We start from the raw sequence: 15882 nt of genomic DNA on the forward strand, positions 1-15882 counted from the left end.
GCGTGATTAATCGCTAGAGTGGCCAATAGGTCCTGAAATTCCGGCAAAAACAGATGGGAGGGCTGGGGAGGGCGGTACATTAATAAGCAGGTAAGCGGAGGAGAAAAGGCAAGAGAGCGAGCCACAAGGTGCTTGGTGAGGTTGATGGTGGATGAAGGAAGAAGTTGGAAGTTATGCTCAGATCGAGCAATAAGAGCCACACCACCCCCTGCCTTCCCCGCTGGTCTATCGGCGTGGAGGGCCACATAAGAAGGGGGAAGAGCAGCCAACAGCGATGGCAGGGAGGAGTCGCAGAACCATGTTTCTGTTAAAAGTAACATGTCGGGCTGGTGGGTATCAAGCAGCGCAAATAGCTCCTGGTGGTGCTTTACTGCCGACCTGGTATTGAGCAATATAATGGACAGGGGAGGGGAAAAGGGTGAGGGGTCAGAATCAGGGAAGTGGGACAGAGGGGGGATCGTATTGTTAGGTATAGGATAGTGAGGGGAAGGATCAAGGCCAAGAGCAGAAATGCGCCTAATAGTGGGTATAGCTAGGGGCCAAGGGCCCTGAAGAGCAAGTAAGTCCTTAGGAGAATAAGGAGGGACATGAGGACGCGCCCCTAGCCCCGTCCGGCCGCGGACGGGCGCAGACGGGCTTGACTTAGGCTCAACTTCGGCACGCCTTCGTCGCGCCCGCTGCGCTCGTCCGCTGCGCTTCCTCATTGGGGGACGACTAAATAGGGGCGGAGCGCGGGGGGTGTGGCGCCGAGCTAGGTCGCCTGACCTGCCCAAACGAAGATGGCGCCCACACTCCATCGAGCCCTGAAGGGTAAGATAAAAAAGTTTGTCTCCTGTTGACTTTGGAGAAATAAAAGCAATTTTAAGAGTCCAGCGCCGCTGCCCTGGTTCAGCAGGGCGTCAGCGTAGCACAGTCTCGTGTCCCACTGCATGCGCGAACCCACTGCCACCGGGGTCACCTGCCTCCAATGTCGAGCACTGAGAAAGCTGCTCCTAAATAGGGGCGGAGCGCGGGGGTGTGGCGCCGAGCTAGGTCGCCTGACCTGCCCAAACGAAGATGGCGCCCACACTCCACCGAGCCCTGAAGGGTAAGATAAAAAAGTTTGTCCCCTGTTGACTTTGGAGAAATAAAAGCAATTTTAAGAGTCCAGCGCCGCTGCTCTGGTTCAGCAGATAGTGCTTGGATCGGAAAGAGACCTTTTTTTTAAATGGTGTAAATCCGTTCAGAAGTTGCATAAAATTCAAAAAATAAAAGTTTTGATATCTATAGTCGCGACTTCTCCCGACCACGAGCTTCATTCTAATTGGCTGCCACGACCACAAGCTTCATTCTAATTGGCTGTCAATACTCCAAACCAGGAAGTGTTGGCAGTCATTTTGTGACTTGGTAGAAGCGAGTCACCAGAAAACAGAAAAACAAAGATATAAAACAAGAGAAGGGGGACCCTGACCCCCTAGGCCTACTCAGTGGGTCCCGAAAGGACCCCCAGGGCCCAAAAAAGCATTTTAACCCCTTGACCGCGGCAAAAATTTTGCCGCGGTGCAGGTGATTTATGGCGTGGGCGTGGTTCGGACGGCCCCCGGCCATCTTCCGCACACGCCCACCGTGACGTCGGACGGCCGCCTGCCGTCCGACGCATGCAAGGGGTTAAACAAAATTATTGGTGCAATTCACGCTGGGGTCGCAATTCCGCAGAATTTTTTTTAAAGCAAAGAAGCGTGGGTTCCTGAGTTTTATTTTAATGAGGCCCCCGGGTGGGCTAGGTCCCTGGGGCATTTCTTAAAAATAATAGCGGGTACCACCACCTCCCCGGGGCTTCACTCATCATGGGAGGGGGGGCTGCGTGGCCCCCCTCCTGGAGCATGTGATGGCCCTGGGGACCGCCACCCCCCAGGGCCGGCTTGTGCAGAGTCCCGGGGTGCCCAGCCCCGGGACACTGCTGTTTGCTATGAAAGGGCGGGAGCCACGTGGCTCCCACCCTGTAATAGCAAACTTACTTTGGATTTTGGAAGCAAGAGCAGGGAAACCTGCTCTTGCTTCCAAAATCCAAGGCAGAGTGCTTTTCCACACGGGGAGCTGCATGTCAGCAGCTCCCCGTGTGGAAAGCAATGCCGGCTCCCGCAGGACGCGGGGAGCCAGCGGGACAGTGTGGGCATAGGGGCTCCCCCCCGGTCCCCAACTTTGAGGCCAGGCCCCGGGGGAAGGGGTGCTCGGGCCAGAATTGACCACAGGAGAGGGGCCGACGTGGCCCTCTTCTCATTTAAAATTTTTTTTTTAATAATGAAATTGTTGGTATGCTTAGGGGGATAGGGCCCCCGAGGCGAATGTATATTAGTGAATGTGGATGTTTACTTGAGTACTTCTTAAGTCTTTCAAACACAGAGGGGTATATTCACATATACGCATCGCCGAGTTAACTGCACTATATCGCAACCACATGGTGATAAATGTAATGCACCTTTCACAAGCTGGAGCAAAAAGACCATATCACCAGTTTACCAACGATAGCAGCCTCAAAAAGCAGTGTCACGGATGACCCCGGCAAATATTGCTAATGAGGTGTAGAGTAGGCGTTCCCTTGCAAAAAGCAGCGAATACATCACTTCACACGTTTCTCAACCACCAGCAAGATCGTCGAAGAGAGTACAAAACAGGCGATAAGGTGCGTTAGTAGCAGGAAGCTTACACCTGCTCTGACCTGATATAAAGTCGCACTACAACCTGCAACATGAAAGGGAGCCCAGCCCAGAGACACAACTGAACGACAACAGATGCAATGGAGCCAACGATCATGCAGCTTGGACACCTAACACTGCTCTGACACCCCCGCCACCAGCCCCTTGTCCGCCATCCCCCCTTAGCCCTCCCCACATACAAATGTAACAGCAACCGTAGGAAATCTGGAACGTAACAAATTGTCTGATGTTACACAATTATAATAAAAAAGATGCATGTGAGATTGGACAAATAAGAATCTCAGTCGTCTATGGATTTACATATAAAACATTTAATTTAAACAAAACTACAAAATAAAAGTAGGTACAGGCATCCCTCGACAATTTGTGAAGCACAGCCTGCAAGACAAAAAGAAAGATAAGATTGTCCGTCATGCGTCCATCAAAGGAGAGAGAGAGAAAGAAAGAGTGAGAGATAGAGGAAGAGAGAAATAGTGAGATACAAGTAAGAGAGAGAAAGTGAGAAACAGTGTGAGAGAGAGGAAGAGAGAGAGAAAGAGTGAGACAGAGAGCAAGAGAGAGAGAAAGTAAGAATGAGAGAGAGAGGAAAGAGACAAGGAAAGAGAGAAAGAATGTGAGTGACAGAAAGGAAGAGATGGAGAGGGAGAGTGAGTGTTGACATTGTGGAGAAAATCCTCATAGCTCACCTTTCTGCCACTGGTGTGTCTCCACCCACGTGCCGGTACATAGTGCAGCCCTCAAGCTTAGTCATCTGAAACATAGAATCAGTAATGGCAGAGTACATACAACTGCACACACTAACTCTCTGTTCCACCCCTGCGCATCCATGCTGTTGTACCCCATCCACTCCCACTGCCCAGAGGTGTCTGCCCACTGCTAAGCACCCAGGCTGCTGCACCCCATCCACTCCCACTGCCTGGAGGTGACTGCCCACCGCTGCGCAAACAAGCCATCAAAGGAGAGAGAAAGAGAGAGAGAGAGAGAGAGAGAGAGGAAGAGATAGAGAAAGAGAGAAACAGTGTGAGAAAGAGGAAGAGAGAAACAGAGCAGGAGTGAGTGGGAGAGAAAGAGAGAGACAAAGAGTGAGAGAGAGGGGAAGGGAGAGAGAAAGAGAGAAACAGTTTGAGAGAGAGTAAGAGTTCGAGGGAGAGAAAGGAAGAGATGGAGAGGGACAGTGACCACACACTGGACAAAACCCTCACAGCTCCCCTTTCCGCCACCGGTGTGCCTCGGACCACGTGTCGGGACATCGTGGAGCCCTCAAGCTTACTCATCTGAAAAGTAGTATGGAAACAGTAATGGCATAGTAGATAGAACTGCGCATGTCTAAATCGCTGTTCCGCCTTTGTGCGTCCAGGCTGCTGTACACCATCCACTTCCACTGCCCAGAGGGTTCCTCCCGCTGCTGCGCACCCAGGCTGCTGCACCCCATCCACTCCCATTGCCCGGAGGTGACTGCCCGCCGCTGCGCACCCAGGCTGCTGTACCCCATCCACTCCCACTGTCTGGAGGTGACTGCCCGCCGCCTCGCAAACAAGCCTCTCTGCTCACTTTTCACAGCCTGCGTGTAGAAAAGAGGGCTTATCATGTGCCGCTGCAAGCCAAAAGTCCGGGGCCCGTGGACAGGGCACCTTGAATGGCATGCAACCCCACTCCGCAGGCCACCAGGTCTCACATTTGATACTGGGTCTTGATTTTGCCATGGCAGAGGACATACCAGTGCACCTGGCTTTTCATCGCAGGCTGCACACCCGCTCAGCCCTTGTGGTGCCACTAACTCTGTGACCAGCGAGGGGACGAAACGTTGCGGTAGGCCTGCGATGTCTGTTGGCTCAGGACTACACTGCGGTCCAGAAGGGCACACAAAACCTGAGCTGCCCAGACCGCCAGGACGGGGCATCATCGCAGGATGCACACCCATTCAGCAGTTACGGTACCCATACCTCAGTGGACCGAAAGTCACTGTCCCGTGCCGGTGTGCCTGTGTCAGCCGCAGTGCATCCGGTGCAAGCAAGTCTGAAATGGCGGATAGCACGCGCACCCGGTCTTTTTTATTGGCAGGGTCACATCCTGTGGCTCCTGTGCAGGATGGGTGTGGTGCGGGTGTATATCAGCCGCGAGGGAGTGGCTGTGATGTAATGGCAACTAGGCTGTGACCAGCAGATCATTGCAATGGAAATCTGGGCCATGTAGCGTTGTTGTCCTTCCCTGTAAGCGTAAGTGGAGTGGGCTGGCCTAGTGTATGCCAGTCCTACGTGAAGCTGTGAAGAATTACTCTGGAGCTATGGGCATGGGTCCGTCCTGGGCTGTATGAGGAATCAACTGATGCGGGTGTCCCTGTTGTAGTGCTGCCATCACCCGGGTCGCATGCACCAATGTGTCACTCTGTGAGCTAAGTCCCACAACATGGCGAACATAGAAGGTACGGGGAATCACTGACCCTACATTCATCCATAGTTCCACACATGAAAGATGGTGGACATGACACAGTTGTGTGGATATGAATGTTTATTGCATATTCAGTGGAGTGTTGCAGCTGTAGCAATACAGAGCCAATCAAAGTTCAAGTTTCAGTTTTTGGCACATAGAGGGCAGCCAATTAGAGCCAAGCTTGTGGTCGGGGTTAGGCTGCCCCAACATATGCGCTTATACAATCACTCTGCCAATCCCCGAGCACTTATAAATTCACTATACACTCTCCTTGCTGTACTCTAATGATCCAGTCTCTACGTACGTACTTGTACAATGACCGAGACAAAGTTACATAACCAAACTTTTCCCCACTGCCAGTGGTAACATGGTTGCATACGCTGTCCACAGCACAATGTAATGTGGTAGGGCCCAGGGGCAGCATCTTGCATACATAATGAACACACGGACACAGTTAGATAGATAGTGGAACTGGATACGGGCACGTGCGCTCAACTTCTTTTTATTACCAGTGTCACATGTCCAGTGATGTCTCTGCTGGATGCTTGTGGGGTGAGTGTAAGCCAGCCCTCTGAGAATGGTTGGTGTGGAATAATACACAAAAAATTGTATCATAAAGAGTCCATGAGTTGTGCTGCATTGAGATAGGGGCATCAGAAGGATTCAGCATGTGTGTAGCCAGCGATGATGCATGGCGCCAGCGAGCCGCACTGGGTGCAATGTCTGTTGCCTACAGGACTGCGTCATCTGCAATCGTGACTCCATGTGAATTGTGAGCCCTGCTATCCACAGTGTAGATCGAAGGCAGTAGTCAGCACAGACATCGAGAAATGCCTTTAGTCACTCCCTCTTGACAAAATTCGAGGACATGGAGTATAATTCTCTCTACAATAAATAAATCATGTCTCAATTTAAATTGTGAGCTATGCTGACCGCAGTGTAAGTGTATGGAACAAAAGATGAAACATTTATGGAATACACTGTCAAAATATGTATGTTTTAGGGACGTTATATTTAGTTGCCTACTGGACTTTGAAATTAATGAATAAAGACTGAATTTGAATTGTGAGCCCTGCTGAGCACAGCGTAGGCAGGAGGCAGCAGTCAGCCAAGGGCCACAGCCACGTGGCATTCATTTGAGCTGCACAGATGGCAGCATTTGGTTTTCTTAACCGATTACAGTCTCTTACACAATTTGCATCGGTAGAAATCTTGAATTGTGAGCCCTGCTGACCGCAGTGCGGCCGGAGGCAGTGGTCAGGAAGGGCCCACAGCCACGTCGCATTGACTTGAGCTGCATAGAGTTAGTGGTAGGTGTGGCACTCAGCATGTGCACAGTGAGCGATGATGCGTGATACGGGTGGGCCGTACTGGGAGCAGTCTCTCTTGCCTACAGGACTGCATCATCTGCAATCGTGACTCAATCTCAATTGTGAGCACTGCTGACTGCAGTGTAGGCCGGAGGCAGCGGTCAGGAAGGGCCCACAGCCATGTGCCGTTAACTTGAGCTGCATAGAGTTAGTGGTAGGTGTGGAGCTCAGGGTGTGCGCAACCAGGGATGATGCGTGGTGCGGGTGGGCTGCATTGGGAGCAATGTCTCTTGCCTACTGGACTGTGTCATCTGCAGTCCCGACTTAATCTGAATTGTGAGCCCTGCTGTCCATGGTGTAGATGGAAGGCAGTAGTCAGCACAGACATCAAGGAATGCTTTTTGTCACTTCCTCTTGACAAAATCCGAGGACATAGAGTAAAATTCTGACTGCAATTAATAAATCAAGACTGAATTCAAATTGTGAGCTCTGCTGTCCGCAGTGTAGACTGCCATTCAGTGCTCCTTTGGACTGGCAAGATGAATTTGGTCATTGTATTAAAGGTATAAAAGGTATAACTGATAAAACAAGTTCTTGAAGCAAGGATACTAAAAGGATATTATGTAGGGTTTAGGGACGTAATACTTAGTTGCCTACTGGACTCTGCAAATAATGAATCAAGAATCAATTTTAAATGTGAGCCCTGATGACTGCAGTATAGGCAGGAGGCAGCGGTCAGCAAGGTCCCACAGCCACGTGGTGTTGAGTTGAGCTGCACAGTTAGTGTCACCTGAAGCAACCAGCGTGTGTGGACCCTGCGATGAAGCGTGGTCCGGGCGGGCCGCACTGGTAGCAATGTCTTTTGCCTAATGAATTCTGCCTTAATAAGTACACATGGCATTGACTTGTGGTGCACTGAGTTAGTGGCACCTGAAGCACTAAGTGTGTGCGCAGTCTGCGATGATGTGTGGTCCGGGCGGGCTGCACAGGGAGCAATGTCTCTTACCTACTGGACTGAGTCATTTGCAATCGCGACTCGATCTGAATTGTGAGCCCTGCTGTCCGCAGTATAGATCAAAGGCAGTAGTCTGTACAGACATACGTTTGTGGTGCTGTGATGCTGTGATGCTGGGTTCTCAGGGGCCTGTGTCGAGGAGGCCGGCGGTCACAGCAGAGACCTTGTGGCAGGGTGAGAGCTGCCGCTCTGGCAGACTCTTTGGCCTTCCCACAAGTGCACCAGGCCCAGAGCCCCAGCCTATTTATTCATACTCCTACGCTGGAATGGCGTACATTGGACCAGCCCTCTCTGCTTCCACTTCCAGGGGGGGACAACACAGCTACATGACTGAGCGAGATCTTTCCCACTGCCTAAGGTAGCATGGTTGCGTCTATTGTCCACAACACTACAAGCACCAGCAGTATATGTCCATATGAAGAGGTTTGTGGTCTGCATAGTAAGGTCTGTTCAGCACATCACCGCTACACTAGGTATTGTGTGCATTATTATTGATGGGTGACTTGCGTCATTCACACCTACTTGGTTGTCACATATCCCAACATTCAGCTATTGTGTGGCTGAGGGACCATGCCATTTTTGGAAGGTCCGCTCTCCTGTTCTGCGCTACCTCGGTGGTAGTAGGGAGGGGGGTGGTGCGGGGGGAGGTCCTGAGGGTAGTGGCAGTGGGTGTTGTGACCATCTTGGGTGTCGGAACTGCCTGATCAGTAACTCTATAACATGTGTTGGTCGTCCTGCTTTACACCAGCAAAAGGCAGATGTTAAATTCCTACTGCTAACACAGCTTATTGCCTGTTTTTGGACAACACCCCAGATTTGGCTGCTCGTTGAAAATATCGGGAAGTGATGTTTTCATGTAATTTTTGCACGAGAATGCCTACTCTGCATATTATGTCGCGTCGCTCTCATTTGTGGCGATTTTTTGGGCAGAAGCTATTGATGGAAAACTGGTGATATCAGCTGTTTTCAGTAGGTTGAGAATGGAATGATATTTTAAAATCACTGAAAAAAACATAGGTTAAATTAACATTATAATTAGAAATTAGCATTTAAAAACATTTGAGATTCACTGACACTCTGATGTCACAGAGGACTGTATAGGCACTTGGGTGTATGATTGGCTGGCCGCTGTGTGACATCACGGAAGGCGTGGCTCCAGTAGGAAACATGGCTCCTGTGGCAGGGGAAGCGATGACCGACCGGGGGCTAAAGAACATCATCTGGCAGAAAATAAAACAAAATGGTACTTGATGATTGCAGAAAAGAAAAAGAATGGAAGATCATGCTTTGAACCTATTTACCACAAAGTTGCTGTCATCATGCTGCAAGATGTTCAACCTTTTAACAGAGGGAATTACGGTTGTGGGAGATTTATATAAAAAGCGTGAGCCAGTTCCACACCTGAAAGCTGTTTATTGTATTACTCCAACTGAAAAGTCTGTAGATGAGCTTGTGAATGACTTCAGTGGGAAAGCTCCCTTCTAGTATGATGCTGCATATGTCTACTTTTCTGACTTTTGCCCCGACAGTCTCTTTAACAAACTAAAGACTTGTGAAGCCAATAAAATAAGAAGATGCAAAGAAATAAATATTTCCTTTTTTCCACCGGAGTCTCGGGCATTTGTCCTCAACTTACCAGATACGTTCTACCAATGTTATAGTCCCGATGATACGGTTGATAAAGAGGCCATGATTGAAGAAGTCGCCCAGCAGATTGTGACTTTATGCGCCTCTTTGGATGGAAACCCCGGTATTCAATATAAAAATGAGCCATTGGATAATTTGACTGACCTTGGAAGCTTAGTGGAGGAAAAGCTTGTAAGATACTATCAAACTGATGTCATCAATCAAAATAAGGGTACAACTCAGTCCCAGATGTTAATTGTTGCTCGTGGATTTGACCCTGTATCCACACTACTGCATGAGCTCACCTTTCAGGCGATGGCATATGATTTGCTACCCACTGAAAAAGATACATACAAGTATAAAACTGAAGGATCACAGGGGCAGGAAAAAGAAGCACATCTTGAGGAAGACAATTAGCTATGGAGGCAGATTCGGCACATGCATATTGCAGATGTAACTGTAAAAATTCCAAAACTTGTTAAAGAAATAGCTTCTGCTAAAAAAGCTTCTGAAGAAAAGGCATCATTAAGCCACCTGTCTTGACTCATGAAGAAGATGACATATTTTGGCTGAAGATTGTCTAAAGAAGTATAACAGTGCATAGAGAAGCTTTGAAAAGTAGAACAGGATTTGCCCCCAGATGCATCAAGCATACATTTTGCGATTCCTTATTTGCGAAAAATAGGGAATCGCAAATAAGGAATCGCAAAATGCAATGCATCAAGAAATTGCTAAAAAAATTGCGATTTCTTAAAATTCCTTAATTGCGAGTCGCAAATTGCGAGTCGCAATTAAGGAATACCTCCCCATTCATTCCTATGGGCCAAAAGGCCCATAGGAATGAATGGGAAGACAATCTCAATCTGCGAATCGCAAATAGCGATTCGCAAATTGAGATTGCGATTTCAAGGGTGCAGGGGTGTCCAAAGGACACCCTGTTGCACCCCTGAAATTGATCTGTGCACATATGTTGCGCTTTAGTGCATTTTTTAAAGTTTTTGCAAATTACCGTGAAGTTGTACTTCATGGTAATTTGCGTGCCCTATTAGCGAAATCACTATTTTTTAAACTTTATTGCATTGCATTTAAGGAATCTCAATTTGAGATTCCTTAAATGCAAGTAATCACAAATGAGCAAATTCTCAATTTGTGATTTTTGCATTTGGGATGATGCATCCCAAATGCAAAAATACCAGTCGCAAAGGGGCAGATTCTGAGAATCTGCCCCTTTGCGAGCGGATTTTTGTTTGATGCATCTAACTCTTGGAACAGATGAAAGTGGGCAGAAAGTGAAAGACCTCATGCGAGTCCTCCTTCCAGTCGTATTGAACAAAAGCTTTTGCAATTATGATAAAATAAGAGCTATTCTGCTTTATATCTTCTCTGGGAATGGAACAACTCAAGAAAATCTTGATAAATTAATCCAACATGGTCACATAGAAAATGATGGTGATGTGATACGCAACTGGAAGTATCTTGAGGTGCCTATTCTGTCTTCGACAACGCAGCACCATAAATCATCCAGAAGGAATCAGTCGGAAACTGAACAAGAATCATATAAACTTTCTCGATGGACTCCTGTTATAAAGGATGTTGTGGAGGATGCTATTGAAAACAAACTGGATACAAAAGAGTGGCCATACAGTTCTGAATGCCCAGCTGCATGTAATGGCTCAGGTGCTGTGAGTGCTCATCAGAAACACAAGCCAAATCAAACAGACAATCGGAAGACTGGGTCAAAACTGATTATTTTCATAATTGGGGGAATGACCTACTTGGAAATGCGGTGTGCCTATGAAGTTTCCAAGGCTCACCCATCATGTGAAGTTATTATTGGTTCAACACATATGTTGACACCCAAGAACTTGCTGGATGATATAAAGGCACTCAATAAGCCTCTTGTGCCCAAGACCGCTGTCACCACTGTCTGTACTGTGAATGAATCAAAATGTTAAATATTTGCACATGTCTGTTTTGGTTAATAGATTTGTTATAAGGAACATGTCATTTGAATAAAATGTATATATTTTTATGGTGTCTTAAACTCATTTTCCACTTTTGCCTACGCTCATAACTGAGTACATCTTTTAATATGTAAGTGTTGTTGTTGCTGCTGCCACTTTATAGAGGAAAAATAACGTGTGTTTATAGACCCAAGATATTTATTTTAACATAATTGCCATGCACATTGTTGAAAACATATTCACAGTTTGCCATTGATTGGGCATACATAAATAAGTTAACAAAAAAAAAAATGTCAACGCCTTGGTATCCCAACTAAGCCAGGTTGAGCATAGTGATGCCCCGAAATTAGATCAAAGGAGGGTATCCGCATTGTTGTTTGCGGACGACACCTTGTTGCTATCTAAGTCCCCAATAGGCATACAGTTAATTCTAGACAGTTTTGCCCTACTCTGTGCAAACAGGGGCCTGGAAATAAACACAACTAAGACTAAGTCTATGGTGTTTAATCCAGTAAAATCATCTCGACCCAACCCTACTCTAAATGGCATCCTGCTAGAAAAGGTGTCACTCTTTCATTATCTTGGGATTACTCTCTCTGAGTCTTTTTCCTAGGGACCTCAAATGGAAAAAGCGGCTTTAAGGCTGGTGCAGTTGTCTGGTGGCATCATGAAAGTTGCCAAGTCCTCAAGTTTTATGGTCCTCGGCCCTGCTGCAGAGATATATAAAGTACAGACAAGAAATGCTGCACTATAGGGGGCAGAGCTTTGGGGCTATTGTCCTATGAAGGGGCTGACTCTAGTTGAGAATAAGTTTATGAGACAACTTCTGAACCTTCCATCAAGCACTCCTCTTGTTCCTCTTCGTCTTGATCTGGGCATTAGACCCATTTCTGAAGAAGCGGGCAGGCGCCCATTGACCTTTTGGCATAGAATTTGGCTGATCCCTGAGCTAACTTCATATAGGTCTGAGCTTTGCTAGATCTTGGAGGGGGTAATGAAATTTCCTTGGCTCGCCTATATCAAAGATCTTCGTGCTAAAATTGGCCATTTTGACCTCTGGTCTAGCCCAGAGGTTTACTGCATGCAGATTTCCCGTCTTGAGCTGGTGAAATCCTATAGACAGTATAGGCTCAGGTTCATGCAGGAAAATAACACTCTTGGCAATCTTACAATAGACGTTTTAAATCTTAAAGACCAATACATGTTTGAACCTTACATGGATGAAATCCAACCCGCACTGGCGAAGAAGCTATTTATACAATTTAGGCTGGGCACCCTTCCCTTATTCGATTTCACAAAGAACTGGGTAAATTTTTCTGTAAATAGATGCCCAGCATGTAATGGCGCTCCTGAGTCAGTGATACATGTATTATTTTTCTGCCCTTGGAATAGAACATCAAGAAAATATTGGCTCCTCCCACTTTGCAAAAACATGGGGTTCACCCAATGTACTGAGTCCTATTGAATCTTAAGAACTGAAAGAAAAACTATTGTGGTATTTGCTGTCTCTCTCTTTCTTCTTTCAATGTGGACAAGATGTCAAAGGATGTTGGAAGAAACAATCGTAATTGTGCAACTAATCTTTTTATACCCCTTTTTTAATCTGATGAGTTTTTGGGTGTCTTTTTCTTGATTCAATTTGTAAAAAATTATTTTTAACTTTTTTTATTGAGAGCTATTTTTAATGCATTTTTACCTGTGCGTTCTGTTATTATGTGACTTTTATGGTCTTTTATGGCCGAAATAAAGTTTACAAATGGAATGGAAATTCACTGAACAAAAACCATAGGTTTCAGACACGTTATAGTTAGAAATTAGCATTTAAAAAACCTTAGAAATTCACTGAAAAAAACATAGGTTTCATCGACGTTATAGTTAGAAATTTGCATTTAAAAAACCTTTGAAATTAACTGAAAAAAACATAGGTTTCAGGGTTGTTATAGTTAATTGGACATTTCACTCATACAAAACCATAGAAATTCCGCCGTTATAGTTAGTTGAGCTATCCATAACTCACGCCCCCGCAATGCACTGCTGATGACGTCACATATTACATCATTCATTACATGGTGAGTGACATCACGGATGACATCACTTATGACATCACTAGGTCGAAGGATCACTGTGGCTGCATGGTGATATGGGACTTTTTAAAAGATGGGCAGTGGCTCTCTGGTGAGGTGGAAGCCTTGCTATACATACTTGTAACTGTGGTCTGCTATATTTTAGTGTCCTTTGCTTCAGGATTTGATCTGGAAAACAGAGCAGTATGCAATGAAGACGATAGCTTCAAGCAAGTGACCCACTTTTGGCTTCTTCGACCTAGAGATACCACCAATCACGATAAACATTTGGCTGCAGTCCACCTTATTGGGTTAGTTAAGAAGGCTCGGCATGCGGTGCACTATGTGCCTCTGAATATCAGTATAGAGCTGTGTGTCTTAAATTTGGATTTCTGTGGACTGCCACTGAATAACTACTGGAAGCCAGGGACCCCTGGATTAGCAATTTGTATGATTTGATCCTCAAAGCAATACACAAGCATGCAGACAAAAGCATGCATCAAACCAATACACACATTGTTGAATATTTTATTTAATTCACATACGAAAATTGCAAAAATCAGAATTCTAGCTTTACAGAATGTGGTTTTATTTCTAAAATATGTAGAAATGTGCTGGATTCTAGTGTATCAATTTGTATCTTTTACTTCAGATGGAAGCTCTTTTTTGTCAGTGCAGACTAATACTGCTTCAATTGAGGCCAATCATCATCCTACTAGATCCTGTTTGCTGTTTGCGTGCTACTTCCACAAAATTTCAAAACATTCTATTCATAATGTTTAGCAATTCTTAATAAACACAAAAAATAAATATAAACATGTTACTTTAGGTGAGAATGAGTTTTAAAATACATTTTTACAAAATGATTTTAATTTAATTTAATAAATTTAAATTAGTTGAATTAATTGCATACTTAATTCATAATTAAATTAATAGTGCTGTAGCAGTTTTTAGTTTGGTCTACATTTAAAATAAATATATAAAATTATTTTCATTGATGTTTAACGTAAACATATTTTAGCAATTTCTGTAAAGTTGAGTAAACTTTGAAATGTTTCCCATACTTTATCTAAAGACAATCTCTGCCCCAGTGGCAGAGACCTTCACCTTTGTCTGAAAAGGTACTACTAGTAAGTTTACACTCGTAAATTTGGCTCCACCCACTGTTTTATGGGGTGGAGACAAGTAAGTTGTAAACTGAGACTCGGAAATGATGAAGCCCCAAAATTTGTATTTTTACTACAAAGGGCCTGATTCAGACCCCGCACGAAAACCCTTCCGTCCGACACAGACCAGGAATGTATTCCGACCAACACGTGTACGTGCTGTCCGACTGGCGGAGTACGATGCAACGCGTGTCAAATACAACCGACTCGCACTGAGCACAATACGGACTACCGACATGTATGGGAATCAATAAATTTCCGAGTACATCGTACGGAAAAGAGCCCAACACGACCGACTCGTGTGCGAACGCTGCAACATGGTATAATGTTAATGGAACAGACTTGAACTATCCCGCGAATGCTAAAAAAAGCATCTGTTGCGGTCAACTGAACGTATACGCCATGCTCAACTCAATACAACAAAAACAGACAGAAAAAGTCCAAACAAGCATTGTCAAAGGCACCATTTTTTTATTAAGACACAGCCACAACTCCACCTATATTTAAGGGACAAAATAATTACCAGGATCTTTTGCAAATTCAACAGATCTACCAGCAGATACCATCACTACACTGCACTGAGACATACACTCACAACCCACCCACCACATAACCTGTACACCACTAGCACCTGTCAAATACCACACTCACAAACATATACCTTTACTCATACTCACTCAACCTCACCCTAACCTTTTCACTCACCCACAAATCCATATCCCCCACCACCCATCACCATGCCCCCAAAGAAGAATACAAAGTTCACAGTGAGTTGGAAGTCATGGTAGATGAAATTCTCAGAGTAGAGCCACAGTTATTTGGCACATTGGTCCAACAGACCCCGATGTCCCAGAAAACAGAGATGTGGGAGAGGATTGTCAACAAGGTGAACACACAAGCACTTGCCTGCGCACAATGGACAATAACAGGAACAGGTACTATGATGTGCAAAGGAATGTCAAGAAGATGATTGGCAGAGACTATGCCCTGAGCCAGCGGAATGGAGGTGGCCCTCCTGCAAAACCTACGTACTTCACTTTTTGGGAGGAGAAGGTGCGGGCCATCCTTCCACCGGTGGGCATCCATGGATTATCAGGAATACCAGAGCCTGGTGAGTACATAACCAACTGGCCAATATTGTGAGCCAATTCACACCCACAGACATCACTGTCAAGGGGACAGTGAGACCAATCACTGTTAGCAAAGCCATATCAACATAAAGCAAATTATTCTGAGATGTGTATGCCAGTTAGACAAACAAAATACCGGCAATCTCAGGGTAATATGTAACTCTGTCATAACATGTACGAACTTACTAACAAACACAGCAAGGCTTTGGCCTCAAAACACCAACCACCACTGTCAGCCATCTTGCCAGCACGGTTACACTACCTCACAGGGAAGTTGAGTCTCAAGAGTTTGCCGGGAAGGTGGGTGTAGTCAAAAGCAAATGGGATTGGTAGTCACAGTTAACAACCCTCCTCCCACGTGGCCCATCAAGGCCACTTTGAACTATGCTCATCTCACAGGGAGGGGAAAAGTGATGCCAAGATGGCTGACACTGGGCTGTGCTGTGGGGAGTACAATGCCCTGTTGGGTTTGTGCACAAACA

General features: G+C 45.9%; 1 pseudogene; it reads left to right on the top strand.

Annotated features, from left to right (window-relative positions):
- The first annotated feature begins 8642 nt into the window (after nucleotides 1–8642).
- On the top strand, nucleotides 8643–11032 carry LOC144798302 (syntaxin-binding protein 3-like; annotated as a pseudogene).
- The last annotated feature ends 4850 nt before the right edge of the window (nucleotides 11033–15882 follow it).

The sequence above is a fragment of the Lissotriton helveticus genome, chromosome 12 (assembly GCF_964261635.1).
Source record: "Lissotriton helveticus chromosome 12, aLisHel1.1, whole genome shotgun sequence".
NCBI lineage: Eukaryota > Metazoa > Chordata > Amphibia > Caudata > Salamandridae > Lissotriton > Lissotriton helveticus.